General features: G+C 37.2%; 1 protein-coding gene across 2 annotated transcripts in view; it reads left to right on the forward strand.

The window, feature by feature from the left end:
• rap1gapb (RAP1 GTPase activating protein b) overlaps positions 1-20,117 on the forward strand; it is a 64,431-nt gene that overhangs the window by 1,916 nt on the left and 42,398 nt on the right. Inside the window, exon 1 of one of the 2 annotated variants that reach the window (XM_056749756.1) lies at positions 6,059-6,244. The exons of the other annotated variant lie outside the window; for it this stretch is intronic. The gene's annotated coding sequence lies outside the window, so the exon portion shown is untranslated. Of the gene's footprint in view, positions 1-6,058; positions 6,245-20,117 lie in introns of those variants that run through there. 2 annotated transcript variants of the gene reach the window in all.

Consider the following 20,117-nt stretch of genomic DNA (forward strand, 5'->3'; position numbering starts at 1 on the left):
CTGTTGTTAGAGCAGAAGAGGGTTCGACATTGCATAAGATAAAAAATCTGCATAGCACTAAAGTGCCAGATGAGTCATCAATACATTTGGTCCATTTTCCCAGGACAGAAAAATCCCAGAGATTTTGCTCAAGGTCAGAAAGCGATGTCCAACTTCATCAACTCCAAACGTATTTTAACACTCACGTGAGCCACAATCAGCTTTAAGGTCATTTGCAATGAAAAGCAGGTGAGAATTCGAGGGAAAGTGATTTCCCCAAATGTGATCTTCAGTGCCATTCTGCTGTTGCCAAGGAAACCGCATGTGTGTACGTGTGTATAGAACGTATTTCAATGAAAGGCTTTTAAGTCAAGACTGATCAAGTGTGTCTCACTCCTACAGACACACACACACGTGCAAACGATGAAACAAACCTCACGAGTTCTTAGATGTGAGTGACACAGGCGGGTTAAAGCTAAAGGGATAGATCATTTTTCTATCGTCTCAATCTGCTGGGGGATTTTTTATTTGTGAGCCAGTCCTGATGAAACAGTTTTGCAATTGAATGCGAAAGGCAATATTTTGTGTCTAAGAAGACATAAGGGGGGTTTATTGAGGTTGCTCCCACCTGCATGATTCTTGAGACCTCGAGGCACTCTGAAATGGACATTTATATATTCATTTATGTGTTAATGTTTATCTGTTTTCAATTTCTGTTTTATTTTTCCTTTAGTTTCAATCTAAACAAATGTTCTTTTCGGGCTCAGTAATGCACAAAATGTATTGTGGATGTATAGCGTTTTGAATTAAGCATAAAAAAAATTATACACAGTTATATGTCTTAAGCCCATGTGTACCTTTTGACAAGACAAACGTGCAAATTGCCTATGACATATTGGAAATACATTAGCGCTTCCAGCCAGACCGATGTATGTTATCCTTGAGACTTGAGTTTACGGTTGTGTACGTCCTGTGAAACAAATGATGCGATAAAGCAGCGGTAGACAGCTCGGCACAGTTGCAGATTAGATGAACTGACATCCGACAGATCAACAGAAGCCTTTCTAAATGACAGAATAGCTTCTGATGGAAAGTGCTCGGGGGAGAGCGAGAGAAAAATAATTCTGAATGCAAAACGGAGATAAACAAGTATGCAGGGAAAAAGGAAGGACAGAAAAGAGAGATTAATTATTCATTAACACTGCAAACCTGCACAAACCCTGTCCCTGCGGGGGGGGGGGGGGGGGGGGGGGTTGTAGTATGGAAATGCTGTCATGTTTGTTTCATATCATATGCTCCACAAAACCCAAAGTGCACTATGATCACTAGTAGGATTTGAGCTCTTGAACAATATTTGGAGGACCGCTCGCTCATTGTGAAGCTTTCTACAGTTTTTACACCTCCACTTTAGATTAATACCTGGCTTAAATGTATCCAAATGATTTCATACAGAGGCAGTATGGGGAATCGTCTTCTAAGCTTTTTTTTTGTTCAGATAAATCCAGAAGGGATCTTTTTTTGTCCTCTTTTACACATTAATGATGTTACTGCTGCCCTCTGGAAACTTTCTGGAAATGTCTGTGAACAGAATTTTCAACAGTGATAATGTCAAATCTGACTTAAATATATCCACTCTTTCGTTTGATGTAAGTAAACTTGCCGATCTTTATTTACGAAAAATTATGGAGTCGTTTTTTCTAAAACATGATTTAAAACTAAAAGGTGTTTGATTAAGTCTGATTCAATCATTTGTGGACATAGAATTGAAGTAACTGTCAGTGTACGTGCAAAATCAATGAATGCCAGACTGGAAAGTTTTTGCACTTCTATTTGAAAGTTTTTTTTTTGGTGTTAAAATTAGTAAATGCATTAGCTAACAGGAACTAACAATGAGGGACGTAGTTTTTCAGAGTTTATTAATATTGTTTAAAGTCCCTGTAAACCGGATGTTGCGGTCGTTTTTACTTCCATATTCTTTTGTGAAAATAGTGTGCGTGGATTTCGTCTGTCTCTGCGATTTGATTGGATGTATAAAAACAATCTTTGGATATTGAAATTGAATAGGCCCTTTTCACAATGACATCACTTTACTTCGGTCTTTTCGCAAGGCAGTGCATCATAACATCTGTCTTGCAACAAACAAGAATAACAACTTCAGTTTTGCCGTCGCGCTGGACTTTAACAATAGTGAAAACTGACAGAACAGTTATTCAAGCACTCATCTTACCACCTTCGCTAACACAAAAAAAGAAAACAATACACTAACATTCATAATCAAACAGGTACTGTTCAAGGAAGACTTTGTATCCTTTATCTAGCTATGATCTTGTCGTAAGGGAGGAGTTAACAGATGCTCCGCCCAAGCCGTCTAACATGGATCATTTAAAATAGATTACCGGGCGGAAGTGCGTTGTTTCATTTTAACTGAAGATTATGAGGGCACACACATTTTTAAAAAGAGAATGACCCACATTGATCAACTATTTACAATAAACTCTGCAAAATTTCATAAAAAAATAAACATTATATTTAAGTAAGTACACTGGGACTTTAACGTCAAAAAAGGTGTTCATGTTAGTTTTAATGTGCAATAATAATATTTGCTGTTGAATAAATGTGTTACTAAATGCTGAAATTAACAGTATCTAATTGTTTGTTCTTGTTAAAGGGACAATTCACCCTAAGATAAAAATTCTGTCATGAATTACTCGCCCGCTAGTTGAAAGAAATGCATACAGGTTTGGAACAACTTGAGGGTGAAGTTCATGTCAGAATATTTGGTTTGGGGTGAACTATCCCTATAAGCAATGCATTAACTAATGTTAACAAATGCAACCTTATTGTTACAGACTACAATGCATCCTCTTTATTATTGCACTCCGATGCGCTGCGACAAAGTCATTACCTACTAGAGCTTTTCTATTGACCCAATTATCTCATTTTGAAATAAAGTAGGCTTTTATGTTCCAGCAGTGCATTCTGGGTAACTGTATAAAGTGTCTTCTCTACAGAACACACACACACAATCGTTAGTTGTGCTTTCTGAGAAACATCCTGCTCCATTTGTGTAAGAAATCCGGAAAGCGTTAGAACACCAAGACGGATTACAGATAGCACCACTTTAGCGTGATGTGAAAATGAACAATGGTTTTACTACAATAACCTAAAACGAGTTAAACCATGCTTGACGCCATGGTTTGACGTTTGTAAGGGTTTAACACAGGCAAGCACCAAAAATCTGGTTATCCACCGAATGTTTGCAGTGGTCCCCATAAACCTCTCTTTTGATCTACTCTCTTTGGCTTTCCTACTAAGCCCCCCAAAAAAGCTTCTTGATTTTATCAGCTAGAAATGGTGGATTTTCACAGGAGTGCTTCATGTGTTATTTACACTCAGTTGAGCAATGAGTCAGACTGAAATGAAGGTGGCAGTCTTGATCTCACCTTACTGGAACCCCGCTGTGTCCTCCTGTGAGTTCTATCATCCATCTTTCCCAGTGATTACTTCTCAATGTGCTACAGTAAATATCTACAGGGCAAAGTGTTTTTTACAGGATTTAGTCAAGCACTTTATGTGACCAGGACCGCAAACCAGTTTGTAGGCAATAGTCAACAATACATTGTATTGGTCAAAATGATCGATTTATTCCAAAAGTCATTAGGATATTAAGTAAAGATCATAATCCTACCGTACATATAATCAAAACGATATTGTTGTGAGTGGATGCAGCAATACCGTGAACAAAAATGGCTGGGAACACACCTACAAACTTCGCTTGCTACTATTTGCTAGAATTTACATTAGATACAACTGTATCTTTCATTTATAAATATGTTCAAACTAAACACTCAAAGATATGACGTATGCAATACTACAGTATAGGTACTCAAGATTAATTGGCAGAAACTGCGTGATACCAGATTTTTTAAGGGATAGTTCACCCCAAAATAAAATTCTGTCATTATTTACTTCCGTTCATGTGATTTCATACCTGTATCAATGTAGATATTTGGAAGAATTTTAGCAATTTTCAGTTCTGGGACATCATTGATTGGAGTAGAAAAAAAGAAATGGTATTCAAAAGTGTCCCAAAACATTTTTCCCTAAATTGTTCAAAATATCTATATCAAATAGATATTTATAAATATCAAATGAACAAAAAAACACATATTTTTTCCACTTTGGTAGTGGATGATGTCCCAGAACTGAAAATTGCTAACATTCTTCCAAAAATGATTCTTTGTGCTTAACGGAACAAAGAAATTCACAGAAAGAAAGAAATTCAAAAACGACATAATTTTCAATTTTGGGTTAACTATCACTTTAAGAAGTTAACTTATTCTTATGAATTATTAATTGTTGAAAGGAAGATTATGGGTTTCTTATCAAACCTCACCTTGCATGAACATCTTGGTAATTAAGCAAAGTATTTATCATACGCCTCTATTTATTTCTAGGCTTCTCTCTGCAGTACGTATTCATTGCTTTGTTTTCCTAGAACCGCTACAAACCCTGTCTCACAAGCACCTATTGATCTCGAACTTACTATGATTAGAGATTCAGAGCGGACTGCCTACACGAAGCACCAAAATTACCTCTGGGTGTGGGAATGAAGAGGAGATGGCAGGTTTCCAGAGAGATGGACACATTTCACAGCTTGATCCTCTAAATGGAAGAACACATCTGTTTGCCCATTTTCAGGATGCGAACATAAGCTACATGTCTACAAGATCGATCATATGCAACAAAGATACACACAATTGAAATCAAAAGTCGTGATAGTGTATGTGCGGGATCCATTTGATGGAGAACACACTGTTGACGTTGTTCTGCAGAAGAGGTGCAGGATGCTATTTTGGGTACGGCTGGTCAGCATTGTACACATTGGTGTAGATTTGCAGATGTTTTTATACCGTTGTTCTCTTCGATTGTTCTCTCTCTTTCGAACTGAATGTCCTACAGTAGTAATTATCCTTAAATTAAGCTGGCAGTAAAGCTCAGTAATTGGTGGCACAACATAAGCCCAGATTTAGTTGCCTGAATCTCTTTTGCGTTTTTAGTTGACAGTCAAAGATGCAATTCCTCTCCGCATCAGGTCTGTGGAAAAATGACTTTGGTTATGTTGTCCGTGGCAGACGTGATGGCAGCAATGCCATTAATAATGGGGTACTGTGGGTGGTAGTTAGCAGCCTCTTAGCTGTTGCTCGATGGACCACAATAGTCGGTGAGAACATAATTATAGTTCAGACTGTGGGTTTTATCCCTCGTGAGTTACAAATGGTGTTAGGCACGATGAGAGAAGGATACCTACATGTTATTATGAGGGCATTGTGAGCCATAACAGACCAACATAGTGTTTGTGTAAATGGGTGGGTGGACATGATGTAGGTTTAGATTTAGGTTCAAATTTAGGTAGAGAATACCGGGGGCCGGGGCTAGTTGTCACACCAGTATTTATGTAGTCTTTATAAAAATACAATGGCATACATTTTTTTATAATTATTCCCAGTCTCTCCAATAAATTTGCATAAAAATTTGAATAAATATTTTGTTGGAATCTAAATAGTTGACATATTTGCATTTTTACAAAGAATTTCATATCAATAATATTTGTCAAAAAACAAAAAAAAATGTTTCACTGAAAATTAAAATTCAACTATACAATGTTTCTCCTAAATGAAACATGTAAACTATACTATTTTGCTTTTATTTATAGCCAAAAAAGTCATATCAACACATGTTATTACCAAAATAATCGTAGTTTTCCCACGATAGTAACAGAAATGGTCATTTAAATAAAACTGACCACTATACTTGAATAAAACACGGATATTTAAGGTTTATACGAATGAATTCAATAGTCAAACCATCCAGATTTTTTATCAACTCCATTTGCAAGGTCCACATATGATGCATTAAAAGTGAAAATCCTCACCAGGCTAATAAGTGCGCTGTCCTTATAGTGCGCGTTCGCGGCTGTTGTCCGCGGTTATCACGTGACGCGCGCATTCTGCATCTCTCGCTTCTTTGAAAGAGGAAACGCGAGGCGTTGAAAGAGGAAACGCAGGGCGTTGAAAGCGCTACAGCATCTTTGAGGAGAACAGCTTTCATCTCGCGCACAGTTCACAAAGAAACAGAAAGCATCGTTTTCTTCTTCTCCCTCTCATCACTCTTATTTGGTAACTCCTCGTTATACGGTATCTGTTGAAGAGGAGACCGCACCTGTCCCAGCGCATCATCGGGAGATTTTACACAACTGCTGCTGGTAAGAATGAACACCTTCTTTATATTTCTTTTCATGATTTTTAAACAAGATCGAGGAAGTTTCAGGGTTTATCGCACATGCAATGTTGAATGAGTCAAATAGGTTAAGCTTTATATGTTGTGAGTGAGGACGAGTGCACGTTGTGTCTACCAATGAGCAAATGCACTTCAGAAGTGGTCCACCTATAAGCAATCATACCTGTTGTTTTCTATATTTCTTTTATTCTGTAACACTTTAATGTCTTATTCATTATAATAACTAACATAAACTCAAAATAAGCAAGATATTGTTACAGCATTTATCTCAAATAAAACAAACTCTTCATGTTGTTCATTCTGACATAACTATTGTTAACAGATACACTTGATGTTCAATAGGTTTAAGATGTTTCAAGATTAATAAATGCTGTAGAAATATTGCTAGTTCATGGTCACCGATGTAGTTATAAATGCAATAAGTCTCACCATTTTAGTAACTTGGTAAAAATAGTCGTGGGGGTTTATTTGTGGTCATATATGATCATTTTTAGTGTTCAGAGAGGAAGGCTCTACAAGTCTGATGTTTTGACTGTTAGTTCTGCATAATGTGAACATGAGTCAAGCCCAATTTTTCGGTGCGCTGCTTTTATTATAACTATCATGCGGCTCCAAATTAGTGCGGTTTGTGGATATGTTTTGTATTTTTGTAGACACTTGAAATGTTCCAAGTATCATTAAACTTGCTGTGGTTTGATGTACATGAATGTCAGCCAGATTTGTACTAGAGTGTGCTCAGTTTTTTTCCTCTCACAGATATTGGCCGAAATTTGAGTGGGTTCCAGTTTTAAAGAAACATGTGGACTCAAATGTAATGCAAGGACTACATTTATGCTTTATGGTCCAATATAGATCTTAAATTTGTCAGATCTGAATTATGGGCGCGATACCCAGGGAACACCCAAACTTGGACAATACGTCGTAAGTCACTTTGGGTAAATGTAAATGTATTTATGTATTTACATGACAAATGTAAACCGCGCCTATTCCCTTCTGTTGTTTAGAAACGTGCAGCAAACATGTCATCTTAAAATACTCTTTATCGCAGATTCATTCATTTAGGAACATTTGGAAGGACGTGAATTATGACAATTTGTTTTGGTAATTTCAGTCATTCCTGCATTTTCCTGCTCTCTTGTTATAATACCCGTCATGTGTTACTGCATAAAAATACATTTTTTTTAAATCAACCCTTTTATTATGAGATTTAAGCTTCTTCACTGACAAAATCTTTTACTTTGCACTTCGTTCACGCCTTCGAACATTCAAGGACAAAGAATGCAAACAAATAATATGGTGCCCATACTTCCACCCCGTTATCAGCTGTGTTCCACCCTTCTTTTGCCCCTGTAGCCTCTCTTATCATCTCCCCCCATCCGACCTCTCTCTCTCTCTCTCTCTCTCTCTCTCTCTCTCATTCAATCACACACACACACACACACCACCATCCTCTCTCTGTCCTGTTTCTTTCTGTCCTCGTCCTCACGCTTCGTCTCTAACACCCTCAGCTCCGTCCCTGCCTGTGGGTGCCATTATTCAGTGCTCATGTGTTTTAAAGAGATGGACAGCTGTTGAGATGTCACAGAGAGCAGAAGGTCCTGCAGCTATGTTACTGATTGTTGGCTTTTTCTGCGACCTCGCACGTCTAATGACCCCGCAGCTTTATCCACTACAGAAAAAGACCACTATTAGATTAGTCAGTGCAAGCGGGGAGTATTGACTTCCACCTTCTGGCCTGGGCTAAAAGTTCACTGATATTGTAGGATTCAGGTTGTAAAAGAGAAACAAATGGATAAGGCCAAAGACAGACAGAATAAAAGTGAATTGAGTTGAATCCAAAAGGAAGGGTTTCTGCGGGTTAACCTGAACTAACAGCTTTTTGACATGAAGAAAGGCAAAATTCTCACTAAAATGGTTATGGTCAGAATATTATTCTCTTTGTGTGATGAAGGAAAAAAACGTGATTTTTTTTGAGCATCATTTAAGCATTTTTTGTGTTCTAACTTCATTATGAACATTTGGGTCAGAATATGGCATTTGTCACAACAGCGAGTCATACAAAATGTATAAGTTGAGCACTTATGTTGAAGGTGGACAGTAAAAGCTAAGAAGTTGAATACACCATGAAATAGATTTTTGTGCAATAACAAGATCCGATCAATACCTGTAATGGGTTTCATGCAAATCGATTAGTATTGGAGGACCACCTTGAAAAAGTTGGCACATTAACAAGGACTGGCATTTTTCTGAGCTTAAAGCTGATGTAAATCATTGAAAGAGCTGTTTTTAAAAGATGTGCAGAGCAAAACCTTTTGTATCTAACATCCACACAAGCATCATCTGCATTTTGCATAGTGCTGAGCCTGCTTCATCATCATCAGTTTCTCCGGTGCTTCTGTGATGGATTATTCAGTAGCTCTAGTTTATGTAGGACAATGATGCACCAGCTAAAGCGATTCGCCCAAAAATAACAAATCTGTTATCGTTTATTTACCCTCATGTCGATCAAAACCTGTATGTGGAACACAAAAGAAGATATTTTGAAAAATGTCTCTGTGGTATACAGATTTGGAATGACATGATCGTGAATTTCATTTCTATTGTTGGGTGAAGAATCCCTTTAAAACAGTTAGAGTCCATACAGTATACAATTGCTCACTTTTATGAAGAATAACTGTGTATATAGCCTACACACATACAGAGTAAGAGAGAGAGGCGTCCAGGTGTGCTAAATGTAATATTCTGGCCAAAAAAGAGTGCTTAGATTAACAAGGGCACATTTTGTGTTTGGGGCTTCTGGTAGTATGTATTTTCAGCAAGGGCAATCGAGGCCAAGGATGTTGAGTGTACCCTGTGTGGAGAGAGAGAGAGATAGAGAGAGGGGGGTGACATGTTTCCTACAGGTCCAAACTTAGTCTCCCCTGAACCACTTCTGCAGATCTAGGCTCTTTCAATTCCTTGTTGCTTGTAAAATCCCACCCACTGCGATGCAGAATTTTAAAGAAACACCTGTGCTCCCAGGGCAGCAAAGAATAATGCTCAAGGTTTTGGAAAGCTTAATCATCGTGACATATTGTTTCATGTCTAATGCATGATGAAAACATAAATCACATCAACATCTTTGCATTATAGGAAAGACGATTCTTTGACATTTCAAAAAGCAAATACAATTGATAATCACAGGCAATTCCAACCATTCTTACAACAGTAAATGAGACGTCGATAGAAGTATTAAAAGTCAATTTATAATTCCTTATTGCATAGTTAAGTTAGTAAAAAGTATCACATGCCAGGCTAAAGTACAGAATACGGTTATGCAATTTTACTGCATTTTCAATTGATGTTCCTTTGTATTTGCTGACTGTAGTGAGGTACTGAACAATTGCTTTTGTGTCACGTCTTATCTTCAGGATTTCTGTGAACGCATTTCTTTTGTGCTGCGTTCTAGGACATAAATTAAAAGAGCTTGACACTCGGGTGTTGTTGTAAAATTGTTCTGTTAAAGCACACTGGACAACGTTTATCTACATTGTGTATGATTTAGTCTTGATGCGTAAACATCGCGGTCAATTATGCTGACGGGTTCATCATTCTGACAGCGGAAATGAAAAGGAAATAGTCTATTAGTCTATTAGATAATTCGATTTCATTCCCACAGAAGTAGTTTTGGAGATTGAGATGTACTAGCTATGCAAAACGTGTTATATGCCGAAGAAAGTTTTATGCCACGATTTAATTTGTAAATGCATTAATGTAAATACATTAAAAAAGTTTTTTATCTACGTCTATGCCAAACAAACCCTACTCGGCATGTGTCGGCTTTGACAATGGCGCATTCATTTTGCATTGTCAACATTTAGTCATCCATTATCAGTGTAAATGACTGAATGTCTGTATCTAGAGATTTCTGTCAAATAGTACATCAGCGTGCCGTGCAAGTGTGTAACTTGAAAGCAGAAGATGATATGTGATTCATATGGAAGCAGTTTGGAGCTTGTAGTCTCTGGTTGGCACGGTGGTTTTTGAAGATGGGATGTACTGTAGAGGTTTCTGGAGAGGGCTCATAATAAACAACAGGTTGACCTTGAGGTGAAATGAGGTGAAGTGGGGGTTTTAAATGATTTGTTAGACAAAGCAGAGGTGATAAATAGAGCCCAGATCACTCGTACAGATGAAGAGTTTAATTACATTACCTGAGAGATCTGTTTCTGGTGCTTAAAGATACTGTACATCATGCTTTACATTTGCATTCATACAATTTGACAGATCACTGCTGTCCCTCTGAAACCTCCTTTCTCCATATTTGTTTATTACATTTTTTTGCCTAAAATCATTATTATTAGTCATCCTTTATGTTGGTCCGTAGGCGTAATTTGCGGGTGGATGGGTGGGACATGTTTCAACCACTTTGTGCAAGTCAATTTTGTCCACACCACTTATTGGAAGAAATAAAGAATTCAGAGTGTCTCAATCCTTGACCCATCGACAGATCATCTGTGTCACACACCAAACTTTTATCATGGGGAAAACACACATTTGTTTAAAATACTAATAAATACGATTAATTATGTACGGCAACAACCATCCTTACATATAATAAAGCACAACATGCTTTTAATGATCTATAAAAACAAATGGAAGCAGATCTGATATGTTATGTGAAAATTTAGAATAGTGAGTTCAGCGGATTCAAACATGCCTCACGGCAGTGTCAATATTATTTGTCACGCGTCTTTCGCACTCACGTTACACCACTGAAACCGTAGATAAACCGGTGCAGTATTTAAACTGTTTTCTGGAGGAGGAGTCACCAACATTTTTCGTGCTTGTGACGCCCATGAATATTCCCAACGAGTTATTACAAAAACAATTTATTAAAGTATTGTTTGTGTCGTCTTTGTCTCCACCACTTTACAAAACAAAGTCACGCCACTGTGTTTGTAACTGGGTTTTTGCAAATATCTAACCAATAAACAGTAATCAAAAGTGCTCGTCAACTTTTACAACACCGTATTTAAACAGTAGATTTTCTTTTTTCTCCATTTCCCCCCAAAAAGCTAATTTGGACATACAAGGTTTCAGAAGGACAGAGACGAGATGCTTTTATTTAGTTTTCTGATACACATAAAATTAATGAACACATAAAATTACTACAAAATAATACAATACATGACTCTGCCATGAAAATGAGGCATTTTATTATCAAGAACAGAACAGAAATTTCAATATTTACTCCTTGTTTAAAAAAATTGTATTCACTTTAAATGAAGTGATTCTCTTTAATGTAGTTCACGCTGATTCATTAATAAATTTAGTTGTTTAAAAAATGCTGATTACCGATGTACTTTTTCATGAATCTGCTATGTTAGCGATAAAAACGTTACTAATCTAGTTAACGTTAGCTTGTTACATAGGACTTCACACACTGCAACTAACACGCCGAAGCCGTTTCGCATTCATTGTTATATTTAAAGCGACCTGGCATGATGTGAACATTACCCAAAACACTTAGCCACCGATCCTGCCATTCAGGTCCCGTGTCACACACAGCCGCGGACATACCGGTTACAGTTTTGTGATGTTGGCACTATATCTAGCGTCCACAAAAGGTGCACACAAGAGACTTTAACATTTTGTTTGTACTGTAATATACTGTATTTTGAAGAAAAAAAATATTGTTTAACTAACAAAAATCTTAATACAGTTAATAAAATTACAAACAATATAAACTGTGCATACATTAACTTAATGACTCAATGACTCAATCATCACTTCATTATCTCATTAACTTGTTCAGGTGTTCAATAGGGAGACATGCAAAGTATTCTGTCAGGGGGGGCCTGAGGACTGGAGTTGAGAACCACTGCGCCCTCTTGCAATTCCCTCCTCTGTTTAATGCACAGGTGTGCAATGCATGCATGCATGCGTGTTGTGTATGTGTATGTGTAAGTTACGTAGCTGAATAGCACGTCCATGTGACCGCGCTGCGCAGCCGGAGACTGATCCGTGTGTGACGTCAAACTGTCACGAGAGCTAGTACTTTCATAACCTAGTGTCACTGATCGGCATGCACAGAGCTAACCTCATTTAGTTACGCTGAAACTATTTATGTAATTAACCACAGCTTTCATTCAGTGGGAGAGGATCGTTTCCTCAGCATCTATTTGTGCAGTATGTGCGCAGCGGATAAGATAAACATTCAGTTTACTGAATCTCGGGCGATTCATCAACGAGTACAACACAGAATTTAAGTTAGTTTGGGTACACGAACATGAACAATTTTGTTAGCGGAGATTGGGCGCTACAGGGGAAAATAAGTAATAAGGATAACAATTTAAAAACATTTTGAAATTTTAACATGTTTAAAAAAGTGACTCAATGTCAACATGTAGTATCATGGGTAGTTCCTGTCTTCACAACAAAGACAAAAAATATATATAAATGAAAAAACCTTTACTGTTCACAGTTCAGTTCAGTTATAATATGAGTCTGCATGATAAACCTATAATCCTATTGCATATTTTCGCTTAGTGTCTTGTTTTGACAGTATTATTTGTGTCCCCTCCAAAAATTGCTCTTGAGAAATTTTATATGTATTGTCCCCCCCTACTGTTAAATGAGATTTACGCCCATGCTCCCCCTCTCACTCTGTCACTCTCTCAGTCACTCTCAGTCACTCTGTCTCTCTGTCTCTCTCTCTCTCTCTCTCTCTGTCTCTCTCTCTCTCTCTCTCTCTCTCTCTCTCTCTCTCTGTCTCTCTCTCTGTCTCTCTCTCTGTCTCTCTCTCTGTCTCTCTCTCTCTCTGCTGCTTTAGCGGAACACAGGAATGCAGTAAAATAAGTCTATTAGTCATTGTGGAGGGTTAATTTAAACAGCGGCTTCGTGGAGAGCATTTTTAAGGGTGTTGGACGAAGGATGCGTTTAGCGGAAGAGGTTGACCTGTAGACCCACATCACACATATGTGTGTATTTAAATTGTACTTTCAGTTCCTCATTTCAGTTTCTTATTTTCTGTTTGTATCAAGCATAACATTCTGTAACGTTTTGTTCATGTGTTTGTATGCGCTTTATAAGTTTCATAAGTTTTTAAATCTTGTTAACAGTGCATTTGTTGATTGACAGGTCAGTAGGCGGCGCTTTGATTGACACATTCAGACAGATTTATGCTTACAGTAATCCAGCCTCTGAATGTTTACTAAACGTTCTGATCAGCAATCCTGTTTTCAGCTGTTTTAAGCTGTAAACTCATGGTTTAGTTTGCATGCTCAAGATTATAGTATTCGGATCTCTGCCTTGAACGCTGCTTTCTGTCTCACGGTGTGTGCAGAACGCCGACAGCAGCTGTGTCTGCAGACGCTGCTGTGTTTGTGGAAAGAATCCGAAGACGGCAGATGTTTTGCATGCAGGGCTGTATTGCATTGTGGAGAAGTCGATTAACTCATGAATGTTTAAGGACATGCCACTAGCACCAAATTAAATGAAATTGTCTTTAAAGGTTTATGTATTAATATTTAAAATGTTATCAAGCGTCAAGTGTCTAACCATTTTGCTTAGTGATTTATAAAAGCTTATGTTGAGGTTTATCCTTTTTTGACTCCCAAAAATCGGAGTCTTGCTGATTCATAATGCATTGCATGTATGTATTCAGGAGAATGTGGATGACCCAATGATGATGTTAATGTCTGTGACTAACAACGTGAGCGTGATTCTTTGTGACCGGCTACGGTTTTTGTCTCTCTAGTGGTGTTGTAACAGCTCTGTTGCAGATTTTTGTGCCGTGTGTGGGTGTACGTGTGTTTGGATGTGCTTATTTCACTGTCCGCTGGTGCGGAGCAAAAGCAAATGCATGCAAAAAGGGTGGAGAATCATTGTTTGAAGGGGATGACTACATGTTTTTTGGTCTGAGATTGGAATTTTGAAGCATTTCGAACGCACTCTTACTTTGTGTTACATTTGTCTCAACATTCTAAACCAAAATAAAAACATTGTACCTTTACACGGTTGTCGTTGAAGGACATTTCAGAAGAGTCGAAATTGCAAAATTTAATATTGACGTGCACTGTGCGCAGATTTTCTGTACATAAAACACCTGGATGTGGATGATTTAAGGCTGCGGAGGATACACTTCATGTGTCCTTCTAAACAGACCGAACGAAGGACACAAAACGACGGCTGCCTTCCAAGCTTCCTTCTGTTTGAGATGTCCTTCGTCGTCGGCACTTGATTTCGTGGCAGCTGAGATATGCAGGACACGTCCTTGCTTTGAGAAACACCGGTGTCCTTTCCGGGTAGTACAGTCTATGCTCAATTCAAATAGATGAGGGCTATATGACTGTTTAAAAATAATAATAACTGTTTGGAACATGAGTGTGAGAAGACAATCGATGGGCAACTTAGGAAAACCGATGCATTCTTTATTTCCAGTGCTTTTTTATGTGTTTTAGTCAATTAAAACAAACCTCGTATTCCCTGATACACTTAGGCTTTTTCTAATCAAGTTAAGTGTTTTTGTACCATAAACCTTAGATTTAATGAACCTGTGGGTTGATTGAACGCGAATGTTGGGCAAATATGCCCACAAGACTTTACTTTTGGCTAATACTGAACAAATTATAATTTTTAAAGGAACAATTCACCCCAAAATTCCAAGTGTTCCAAATGAAAAGTTCCACATCTGTATTCATTTTTTTGTTCTGATAAACACAGAGAAAGATATTGGGAAGAATGCTTGTAATCAAACAGTTCTGGGCCACCGTTGACTACCACAGTAAGAAAAATGTCTTGAACACAAAAGAAGATATTTTGAAGAATGTAGGAAAGCAATCAGTTCAGGTGCACATGTTGTCATATGTCCTACTATGGTAGTCAATGGTGGCCAAGAAGTGTTTGGTTACAAGCATTCCACCAAATATCTTTCTCTGGGTTCATCAAAACTCAAATGTATACATATTTGGAACAACTCGAGTAAATGATGACAGTTTCCTGTTCTTTTTCCTTTAATAGAGATAGATGTAAGGAAACTGGACTATTGCTTGACATGTTGTGCTTGTGTTGGGATGTCTTCTTACAAAATAAAAACACAAGTGCCAAGGCTATGGATGTATGAAGCACCGTCCTGCACCTTTTGTCTTTTTAATTCTTAAATACTTCTTTAAGTCTTAAATCCATATAATAACATTGATGGCTATACTTCTATACATTATCATGTGTAGCCCATTTTTCTTACAAAGTCGATTTAATTTGATATAAATCACTGTATCTGTTGTATATGTCTGTATTTGTGAGTCTGTGTGTGTGTGTGTGGCAGGTCTAGACACTCCTGCTATCCGTGCTACAGGCGTGATGAGTGCATGAGGTGTGTGTCATATGTGCGTTCAACCGGTTACATACAGGCCTTTAGGGTCATGAGTAATGACCAGGACAAACGCATTCACCCATTTTCTTCCACGCGTGTCAATCCCGCATCTCACATCTTCACCAAGTAGAAGAATGTAATTTGGACTGTCAGCGACAAATTCACGTTCAGTCTCCAATCAGAAGCAATCAGATCTGGCCTGCAAGATCAGGAATTACAGAGCGCACGTCGCTTTCAGCCAAGATTGTTTTTGATTTGCATAATTTCTCGAATTGGCCACTAAAACAATGCAGACGGCGCATATGGCAAATAATGCCATCAGTGGGTGCAATTTCCCTTTTAGATTGCCATTACAATTATTATTATCAGCTTTGTTGAACTGATAATTGTGCCAGCATTGGTGTACGGTTTTGGCATTATACGACGCATCTTTTGTTTGGTTTCTTAATGTAGATTATGCTGTGTGCCAAAATTACGTTTAAAGGAATACATAAATGTCTGTGAAATTATACACATTTGATTGCAGGAGTTTTAAGCTGTCAAGAGATTTTGGATGGGTGAATTGCATTTCTGCTTTATTGCAGCATTGCTGAGTCACTTCTCATTGTGCCAAACAGCTTTTTTTGGACTGTATTTATATTTGTCACCCTATTAGAGATAAGAAATTTCCATATCGGGCTAAAACTTCCTCCAAACAAGTTTCGATTCTGGTTTGAATAAATAATAAAAGTGTGAATAACTGTTCTTAAAGAGACCGTTCTAGCAAAATATGTGAAACTCAAATTAGGCATGTGCTTTTCAATACAACAGAATTGTTTGGTTACCAACGTCCTTCAAAATCTATTTTTTTTTAGTTTTGCAAAAGAAAGCATGTCATAACGGTTTGGAATGACATGATGAATAAATGATGACATAATTGTTATTTTTGGGTGACCTATCCCTTTAACTAAGCGTCAGTATTTGGAGTCCTTCGAGTAAATTCAGATTAGATCATTACTTCTGATTTGGTTGATAGGAGGAAGGCTTGGACCGCTTTACCTCCAAGTTCCCTCAGCCTCGATTTGAAAGAAGTATCACTGACATATTCTCAATCGACAGTTACCGTGATGAAATGATGAAAGGAAAGCGATAAACGGGGAACAGATCAGAATCTCTCGCGTCCTGAATGCTTCAGACGGGTGCGTGTGAGGCTAACTGGAAGAAAGGTTTTTAGATGAGGGCGAGCGTGCTCCAGGAAAAGAATGCATGCGTCAACCTCGAATATTTTTGTGAGGAAAGGTTGTGTAATTTTAGTCGGATCTCACAATGTTTTTCAGTCTCTTGGAAAGGGTGCCTATGTGGCTCACTCCCACATTTGGTTTTCTGAATCTGAATTGTTATACTTTTTGGGAGAAATGGTTTCCTGATCAACAAGTCTCATAGTTTAAGATATCATTTATGAGCAAAGAGTGCAGAATGAAGCAGTGTCTGGGCTATGATGTAAAAGCTAAAGAGATTTTTTTATAAAGATTAGTGTTTGGGAATAAATGTCTTGGAGATCTCAGGTTAGACACTGTGCTCGAAAGATATGCTTTGCAAAAATCGTGAGGCGGATTGTGATTCAGAATCTCAAAACCATGGTGAACACACACATCCACATTTATTTACACATAAGCAGTCTCACATCAGGGTGTCTCGTGAGTGAAATGTCAAGTACATAAGTGAAATTATTCAGCAGTTCCCCAGAGTGTAGAAACCGAAGCAAAGTAATTATCTTAATTGTGAACTCAATGGTTTTTATTGGTCATGTTCTGTTGTTGAAAACATCATCTGTTGTCCTCTGTATCTTGTTGTTTCCTTCTGTCATGTGTTATTTTCCAACACAGTTATTTGAACATCATTAAAGTTTTTCAAAAGTACAAAAATTAAGTTTTAACCAGTCGCATCACATACAAATAGCCAATAATATGCCATTTAGATTCTGAAAATAGTTAAGTCAGAACCAGTGGTAATAACATGTAAAATAATTTTCTAACGTTTGTTAGATAAAACAATAAATTAACTATTACTATTATTACCATAACTAGAACATAAATCCAAAATACATATTACCTAAATGTATCTGATATGAGTCATTTTATGTCATGACAACAACATTTGTCATGCTTGAAGCACGATTGGAGAGATATTGAAAGGTTAAACGAAGTGCTTTTGGCGCTAAATAAGGATATGAGAGGATATAGTGCAGAAAGATCATCATTATAAGTGTCATGGGTGGGCGTGATGCTAACAGCTCCGTTGTGTAGATTTAACTTCGGCAGAAGCTGATTTTCTAAATTGTTAGAGTCAAGATAGTCAGATATTTCCTTGGTGAATAGGAGACAAAGAACACATTTCATCTTATACGAATCCTTATTCATTCCACTACAAGAAGGCCACGGATGCTCTTGATCCTGTTGCTGGTTTTGAACTGTATTACTGATTATTTCTCTTGTCCAGGTGAAGATAGGTGCTGTGCATTGTGGTAATTGATGTGACATGACGTCACTTTGAAAGGACCAATGAACATGTCTGGCCAATTTCATTGAATGTTAAAACGAATCTCAATGGCTGAATGAATAACATTTAAATTGACCTGGTTATCAGCGCAATTCAGTTGGTTCATTAGTAGTAAGGGAAGATAGAGGAAAGTGAGACTCAAAAAAGAGTGCTTTTGGAGCAAAAATATAAAAAAATTAAATGAATTGGGTAAAAGTACAAGTATTCATTTTTAATTGTACTCAAGTAAAGTACAGTTCCCCCAAAATAATAGGTTCTTTATGGAACCAAAAGGTTCTTCCATGGCATCGAAGAACCTTTTGAAGCAGCTGTGAATGTATTGAACATTAGTTTAGGCTTCTGGTAAGCATTGTGAATAATTTATGTGTTGTACGCTTTCCTCTGTGCCAGTGTGTTCAGTCAGGGATCTGAATATTTGTTTTAATTTTGTCATTATTTTTAAATTGCATGTTATTATTTGTTTTCATAGGCCAAACAAAGCTTATAGTGTAAGCATAGAACTTTTGTCGTCAAAATGTTTGCACTTTAGTTAGACCTTTAACATGAACTTCATATCTGTTGCTGTCACTGTAAAACAAGGAAATGCTTTGATTAAGGAAAGCAGTGTCGACAGTGCCTTGCAATATTACAGAATCACAACACGTATAAAAGAACGAACTGAAGACATTTCATGTCTTATTTGTTTCCTCTAGAAGGCAATGAAATGAAATGAAGTACCGACAAACTGTTTTGATAGCACCGCAGGGCCACAGTGTTTGCGTTTTAGAAATCCCAAATAAATCCCTCAGAGTTATTTTTGTATATTAAGCTGGACACTTAAAGAAGCATTTATACCATCAAAGAAACAGTTTATAATCGAATTCGTCCAGTAGGAAAAGCATTGCACGGCGTCTGCAGAGATATTGACACAGTTCCATTAAAGAGCCGGAGTCGATGACTTGAGCGCTGACTGAGAGACTGCGGAAGTAACCGGAGCAGACTCTGAATGCCTCTGCGTTCACTATAGTGCTGTCCGTGGAGACATTTTATTACAGTAACACACCTCACATCCAGGAAGAGTTTTTTTTTATTAAATCATTAATCATTTTAATGGAGGCTGTGAAGTGCTTGTGGCGTGTTACTCAAGTGTTTGGTGTGATGTGTGAAGTGAATCTTTGAATGGACACACACTTGTGAGGGATGTGAAGCAGACGATATCATTTGTCTCAGGTGCTCGTGCAATGCTGCGTGTGCAGTTATCTGTAGACTAACATTAAAGTGAAAATGAAAATGATGTCATCGTTTACTCACCATCATGTTATTTCGAACCTTTATATCTTTCTTGCCTCCGCTGGACACAAAAGAAGAAATTTTGTGAATGTGGAATGGGGACCGGTTAACGACATTCTTCAAAATATCTTTTGAGTTTTGCGGAAGAAATTTAACATTTGAGCATTCGCTTTTTTAAACTGTTTTAATAGTTTAATAGTTTGATGGCATATTCCAAAACATTGATGTCTTGAGATTTATTTAGATTTTTTGTCAATTATTTTTATTAAAAAGTGTACATTCTAAGATCATATAGTTTATATTCGTATTGGCCACACATAAAATAAATGCAATCTTTACGTTTTTTTTATTTTTATAAAATCTGTTATTGCAAGTAAATAAAAAATCATAAAACCTTCTAATTACTTAACCTTCATTCGCAATCCCATGGTTGTTATTATAATTTATAATCTGTATTAGTTTGAGCTGTATGGCAACATTTTGTGGGAAATGTTAACAGTTCAAGAGAGAGATTTATAATATACTAGATATCGCTGCTGTCTTTCTGAAACCTTGTATCTCTATATTTCGTGATTTAATTGTTTTGCCATATTTTTCTCAAATTCATAAAAAATGTGCACTAAATTCAGAAATGTGCACTAATAATGTTATTAAATGAATATGCATTGCATTATTA

This window comes from Triplophysa dalaica, chromosome 6 (genome assembly GCF_015846415.1).
Source record: "Triplophysa dalaica isolate WHDGS20190420 chromosome 6, ASM1584641v1, whole genome shotgun sequence".
NCBI classification, from domain to species: domain Eukaryota; kingdom Metazoa; phylum Chordata; class Actinopteri; order Cypriniformes; family Nemacheilidae; genus Triplophysa; species Triplophysa dalaica.